Source organism: Henckelia pumila, chromosome 2, assembly GCF_033568475.1.
Source record: "Henckelia pumila isolate YLH828 chromosome 2, ASM3356847v2, whole genome shotgun sequence".
Classification (NCBI taxonomy): Eukaryota; Viridiplantae; Streptophyta; class Magnoliopsida; order Lamiales; family Gesneriaceae; genus Henckelia; species Henckelia pumila.
Genome location: NC_133121.1, coordinates 21,825,303 through 21,832,766, shown reverse-complemented (window position 1 = coordinate 21,832,766; position 7,464 = coordinate 21,825,303). Strand labels below are relative to the sequence as shown.

The 7,464-nt window shown below is 36.6% G+C and overlaps 1 long non-coding RNA gene across 1 annotated transcript; it reads right to left on the bottom strand.

Annotated features, from left to right (window-relative positions):
- Positions 1 to 5,611: 5,611 nt before the first annotated feature.
- On the bottom strand, positions 5,612 to 7,021 carry LOC140878030 (uncharacterized). The gene is made up of 3 exons (XR_012149311.1): positions 6,891 to 7,021; positions 6,678 to 6,818; positions 5,612 to 5,795 (listed from the first exon to the last, which is right to left on the bottom strand). It is a non-coding gene; the product is annotated as an uncharacterized lncRNA (long non-coding RNA).
- Between the last annotated feature and the right edge of the window lie 443 nt (positions 7,022 to 7,464).

Sequence of the window (7,464 nt, the reverse complement as noted above, 5' to 3'; positions counted from 1 at the left end):
GCAGTCGATGTATTAAAATCCAGTCCAGCAGTAACAGATATTCCAGTTGTGCATGAATTTGCTGATGTATTTCCTGATGAAATTCCTGGTTTACCTCCAGTACGAGATATAGATTTCAGTATTGATCTAATGCCAGGTACGCAACCAATATCCAAGGCTCCTTACAGAATGGCACCTATTGAATTGAAGGAGTTGAAGGATCAATTGGAAGATTTGTTAGCCAAGGGGTACATTAGACCGAGTGTTTCACCTTGGGGTGCTCCGGTACTGTTTGTACGAAAGAAAGATGATTCCATGCGCTTATGCATTGATTATCGTCAATTGAACAAGGTAACCATCAAGAATAAATATCCACTGCCTAGAATAGATGATTTGTTTGATCCGCTACAGGGTTCAGCTATCTATTCGAAGATTGATTTGCGATCTGGATACCATCAACTGAGAGTACGAGATGAAGATATTCCTAAAACTGCTTTTAGACTAAGGTATGGACATTATGAATTTATCGTCATGCCTTTTGGTTTAACCAATGCTCCTGCAGTATTTATGGGATTGATGAATCGGGTATTTCAGAAATATTTGGATGACTTTGTCATTATTTTTATCGATGATATCTTGATCTATTCCAAGAATGTACATGAGCATGCTGAACATCTCCGACTCATTTTACAGACTTTGAGAAATGAGAAATTATATGCTAAGTTATCGAAATGTGAATTTTGGTTGCAGAAAGTTGTGTTTCTTGGGCATATTATTTCAGGTGATGGGATTTCAGTGGATTCAAGCAAGGTCGAGGCTGTATTGAATTGGCCTAGACCTACATCAATACCAGAAATACGGAGTTTTATGGGCTTGGCAGGTTATTATAGACGTTTTATCAGAGATTTTTCCAGCATTGCGAAGCCTATTACGCAACTGACTCAGAAGAATAAGCCGTATGTCTGGACTGAAGCCTGTGAAACTAGTTTCTTGGAGTTGAAGAAAAGTCTTACAAGTGCACCTGTCTTGACGATTCCATCAGGTACAGGTGATTTTGTTGTATATTGTGATGCTTCTCACAAGGGTCTGGGTTGTGTGCTTATGCAGAGAGGTCATGTTATCGCTTATGCTTCGAGACAGTTAAAGCCACACGAGACTCGATATCCTATCCATGATCTAGAGCTTGCCGCTATTGTCTTTGCATTGAAGATATGGCGACATTATCTTTATGGTGAAAAGTTTGAAATCTTTTCAGATCACAAAAGTTTGAAATATCTGTTTTCGCAATCAGAATTGAATATGAGACAGCGTAGATGGCTTGATTTATTGAAAGATTTCGATTGCGAGATTAAATATTATCCAGGAAAATCTAATGCAGCTGCGGACGCCTTAAGTAGAAAGGTATGTTCTTTATCCTTGTCTACGATAGGTGTATCTCAAATGGTGGAAGATTGTTGTCTTTCTGGATTAATATTTGCAACAGATATGCACTCTATCTGTGTTTGTGCTATACGAGCTGAGCCAAAACTTTTGATACGAATCAAAGAAGCACAGAAAGAGGATCAGAATATTCAGAATTCGATTGCTATGGTCAGATCTGGACATCAATCTGAATATCAGGTCAGTGCTGATAATGTGTTATATGTGAATAACAGACTTGTTGTTCCAGATGTTTCAGCTTTGAAACAACAAATCTTGAAAGAGGCTCACAGTAGTCGATTCAGTATTCATCCTGGTGGCAGAAAAATGTATAATGATTTGAAAATGCAGTATTGGTGGAAACAAATGAAGTCAGATGTGACTGAATTTGTAGCCAGATGTTTGAATTGCCAACAGGTAAAAGCAGAAAGAAAGAAACCAGGTGGTCTATTGTAGAGTCTATCAGTTCCAGAATGGAAATGGGATCACATTTCCATGGATTTCGTTGCACAGCTACCACGTTCATCCAGAGGGTGCGATGCCATTTGGGTGATTATTGATCGTTTGACGAAATCAGCATGTTTTATTCCGTACAGAATGACGTACAGACATGATCAGATGGCAGAAATCTACGTCAGAGAAGTGGTAAGATTACATGGTGTGCCTAAATCTATTGTTTCAGATCGAGACCCTAGATTTACATCACACTTTTGGCATAGCTTGCAACAAGCTCTTGGTACTCAATTGCATCTGAGTACAGCTTATCATCCTCAAACAGACGGACAGTCAGAGCGGACTATCCAGACACTTGAGGATATGTTGAGAGCTGTAGTACTAGATTTTGGTACTAGTTGGCAAGATTCATTACCACTTGCAGAATTCTCTTATAATAACAGCTATCAGACGAGCATTGAGATGGCTCCTTTTGAAGCATTGTACGGAAAGAAATGCAGATCACCGTTGTACTGGGATGATATCTCAGATGTTCCTGATGTTGGGCCTGATATGATCCGAGAAATGACAGAGAAAGTAAAGCTTATTCAGAAAAGAATGAAAACAGCTCAGGATAGACAAGCAAAGTATGCAAATATCAGACGACGACCTCTATCTTTTGATCAGGGAGACAGAGTTTTCTTGAAGATTTCTCCGTTTAGAGGTACGGTCAGATTTGGAAAGAGAGGAAAGTTATCTCCACGTTTTATCGGTCCATATGAGATTATCGAGAAGATAGGCGATCTTGCTTATCGACTTGCTCTTCCTCCATCTTTGTCTGGTATTCATGATGTATTCCATGTCTCTATGCTGCGGAAGTATCAGCCTGATCCTTCCCATATTCTTCAGCCTGATGAAGCTGAACTTGACGAGACTCTTAGTTATTTTGAGCAGCCTATTCAGATTCTTGATCGCAAAGACAAACAGCTCAGAAACAAAATAATTCAGCTAGTCAAAGTTCAGTGGAGTCGACATGGCATCGAAGAAGCGACTTGGGAGACTGAGTCAGACATGAGACAGAGATTTCCAGAGTTGTTTCATTGATGTGAGTTCTTATTTTGTTTTATGCTATTTCATTATCTTATGTGTATACAGATTGTCTATACAGCTTGCTTATGATTTCGAGGACGAACTCATGTCTTAGTGGGGGAGAAATGTAAGGCCCGGGATTATTTAATTTTAATCCGAGAATATTTAATTTGGGAATATTTAGAGTTTAGAATTAAATTCTAATATTCTTAAATGAATAAGGATTGAAATTGAATTAAATCACTTTTTCGGGGACTGAATTGCAAATAGCTAAAAGTTCAGGGACTAAACTGCAATTTAGCTATATATATCTTAATTTCCACTTGATTTATATCTTATTACACGTGAAAGCCATCAAAATTAAAGGGAATAGGCAGAAGACTCGGCTGAACCATCTTCAACACCATTTTTGATCCGAAAAAGCTTCGATAACTCGCGCTCTGGTTGTCAGAAATTCCAGATAAATATATATCTGCGATCACAGCTCCGAGACCTTCGATTTGGTACATGTTTTATTCACATATCTCAGATTTTGTTTTTATGTGAAAGATGGAAAATTATGATTTTATCATATATGCGTATATCAGCTGTACCGATCGTGTATTCGCAGACGGTTCGGAAAAAGACCATCGTTCGGATTTTATATGAATTTGGGAAGAATAATTCGAACACTACCATGTGTGATTGATACTGATTTTTATGGTAATGAGATGATATGTTAGAGATTATAAGTTATCTGGATTGTTGGATTGATTTGGATATTGTTTGGATTGCCGGTTTTAGCCGTTATGCCGTCGATTTGCAAAATGTCAAGACTTTGATATTGTTGATTGAACGAAGCATGGTTTGAATGGCATCTGATCTTGTTAGTTATTCGATATGTAATTTATCAGCTTTCTATCGAAGTTGCTGAACTCGAGATCTCCGAGTCAAATCGAGAAGGATTTGAAGCAAGGTTTGCTTGCATTTGCACTTGAGATTGAGTTGAGAAGTGGAGCAACCTTTTGATATGAATTTTCATTGATGTACTTGCAGATTTGAAGTACTTTCAGACGTGACATAGAAAGGTATAAATGACAGCAAATCCAGATGGGATAGAACGCTTGAAATAGCTTTCATTTCAAGTATTCCCATGTCAATCACATACTTGTTTCTTTATATTTCTTATGTGATTATTTGTTGGTACTGCTTTGTTTGCTTATATGTTTAGTTGTTCAAGATGTGTTTTATAGCTTTTAATGCATACAGCTTATGTTGCATTCATCTTGAACTCCAGCCTTAATAGCACAGAGGGCAGCCATCGCCTAGAGTGCAGATGACGTTTGGAGAGCTGTAGTGAGTGGCATGGACTGTAAATTTATTTCTAGAGTCAGCTTGACTCATGGCACAGAATATGGATTTATGTTCAGAGCCAGAAGACTCACTATAGTTGTACCAAAGTCAGAGTACTAAAATACTTGATGCCACCTCGAATGGGAGTATCGGTGGTTTGATAGTTATTTTATTCCTCGGGATCCCAAAGAACTAAGTTTTATTGATATCAGCTTGATAGCCTTCCTTTGCCATTTGCATTGCATTCACGTTTATTATCTCGCGTTTAAAGTTGTTTATACTGGAATTTTATTCTCACCGGAGTTATCCGGCTATTGCTTTGTTTTGTATGTGTGCATGGCAATAGGTGGGGCAGGAGCTAGTCAGAAAAGACAAGGATAGCTCGAGATAGAGGCATAGCAAGTGAGGACACGGACTTAAGTAGCACGACTTGTACTTTATGTTGTTGAACCATGCTAGAAGTGATACAAGAACTTTGTATATTATGGCTTGAATACATGCTAGTTTATGTTTATTATGTTTAGAAGCTTGTAAGACGTTATAAGATAGCATGTATTTGATTTTGTAGCATGTATAAAAGATTATGACTTGTTTATCCATTCTTTGGCAGCAGATTTTTGATAGCATATTCCCCGATCGAGCGAGACCCTGCCTTTTAAAACAAAATTTTTTTTAGCTCTTGTTTCTTTAATTCTTTTAAGTACTTGTTTAATTGTTAATTACAATAAATTGCCCTAAGATAAGATTAGCAACCCGGGTCCCCACAAGCCATCAGCAAATAATAAAGTATTCCTCATTGAAAAGTTATTCAACTAAAAGATGGAGGAAGGTGTTTCGATGGAGGCACACGTCAATGAGTTCAACACGATTGTTTTCCAGCTAACATCGGTTGAAATCAAATTTGACAACGAAGTTCGAGCACTTATTCTTTTGGCGTCTTTACCAAATGTTTGGGAGTCGATGCGGGCAGCGGTTAGAAATTCTGCTAGAAAAGAAAAATTACAATTCAATTATGTCCAGATCGAATTCTTGACGAAGAAGTTCACATGATGGATTCGCACTACAACAAAAACGGCAAACGACAACGAATAAAATATGTTGTCGTATGGGTCTCAAAACCGTTGTACTTTCGGGTGTTGTCAAAAGTATACCCAACTTGCTTCCAAAGACAACGGATTTTATCCGTTGTCGTTGCTTTGAAAAGACAATGATTTTTTTCCGTTGTCGTATATCAAACTTTTAACAACACCGAAAATTACAACAGTTTTAAAATGACAAAGACAACGGATTTTATCCTTTGTCGTTGCTCAAATAAAAAACAAAAAAAATAATTTTAATATACAAATTTTTAATATTATAAATAAATCAAATTTAAAATTTCTAAAATAAAATTTAATATACAATTTTTCAATATTACAAATCAATCAAAATTCTAATTCTAAATCAATCCACACTAGAAAATATTTAGATCGAGTTATGAACTAATGTATATAAATTAACTTGGAACACTCCTTCCACCATAAATTAACATCCACCATTATCCCCTACAACAATTCAAAACAAGATTACAACAGCAAAATAAAATTATTGAGAAATGACACAGACATAGAATAAATGCGAATTTTAGTTTTCACTTGCTACAATGTAAATGAAAATCAAACTACACTGTAAATTATATCCATGAGTTTCACAATACATAAATCACTACATACAAAATCAACCCCTATTGAATTCAATTCCAGGACCTCAACCCCCTTCCCAGTGGCAAAAAAAAGACAAAAATCTATGGGGCGTGTAAAATACCTTCCCAAGAAAATAAAACCATTCAAGAGGAAACACTGCCCGATTCGGATGGCAAGTTATTCTTATCGAAGTCGCAGGCATATAGAAGAGAAAAAAGAAACAAGTTGCATAAAACGGAAAGTAGAGCAAAATAAGCATGGACATAAATCAGGGAAAAACTTATAGTGACACACAAAACATAAAAGAAATGTACAGTAACATAAACTAAAACTTACATGCATTCAACTAGCCTCCGTATGCATGTGGGGAATTGATGGAATGGAGAAGAGAAGACTTGTATTGTACTTTTCTGTATAATTAACTATAATTTGCTCACTTGCCCTGTCCTATTTTATTTTATGAACATAAAAGGCCCCCGACCCGAATGTTGTGAAATCTATACAAAAATTGTCGAATCATGAATCTGATGCACAAGACAACGAAATGAAAGATAATGATGGTGGCAGTTACTTAATCATGTACCAGTGGACGTAAATAGATACATATAAAACATGCAAAATCCTTTTAATCAGTGACTCATATTTGACAACATTAATAGAGAAAAAAAGATTTCTTATCATTGAGACATGGAACATGAGAATGGCATCTCGTATTGTAAATAGAGTTGATTAATATAACCATACATCAATTCAAGAAAATTTGTTGATTGTGTCTGCATCTCCACCAACTGAGCAAGCCAATAATAATGATTATTGAAAACACAGCAGCAAAGCTCGTTCCAAAAGAAACGGCAGCATGGCATTTTGATCCCAAGTTTGATTGTTCTGGAAAAAGGAGAGAAATTTAGAAACCATAAAAGCAATGAAATGCTAGCTCGGAGAGGAAGTGAAACATACCTTTAACAGCATCCGGTGAAAAGGGTGATGATTCTGGATAGAGTAGATAGCAATTGTTCTAAGAAGTTAGCCCACAAATCAAAGGCTACTCTGAAAGGGAAATTCCAGTAATGAGACAAGTACAATGCAAGAGATGATCTGTTACAGAAACAGAAAGATGACCTACTTAAATGTTCGAGAAGAAATATCTGGCAAAGGACCACTTAAATTATTGAAAGAAAGGTCCCTGAAAAAGTTCATAAATAATGTAAAGTATATAATTCTTCAAGAATGCATGGAACTTATCGGTTGACTTACACAATCAACATTGACTGGGAAACGGAAAATTGTAAGGTGCACATACACAAGGGTAAGGCTTTCGACTTTGGCAAGATCGAGAGTTGGGTACCAGTCCCCTGAGGCTGTTGTTGTTAAGACGCTTGTCTTGCTCGAAGAATTGTAAAATATGAATCAATATAAGGAACATGCAAATACCCAAAATTTAATGGGAAAAGTCCTAAAAACTCACAAACAATTCAAGTTCTTCAAATTGCCAATAGAATCGGGTATGTCACCAAACAGCTTGTTGTCGGAC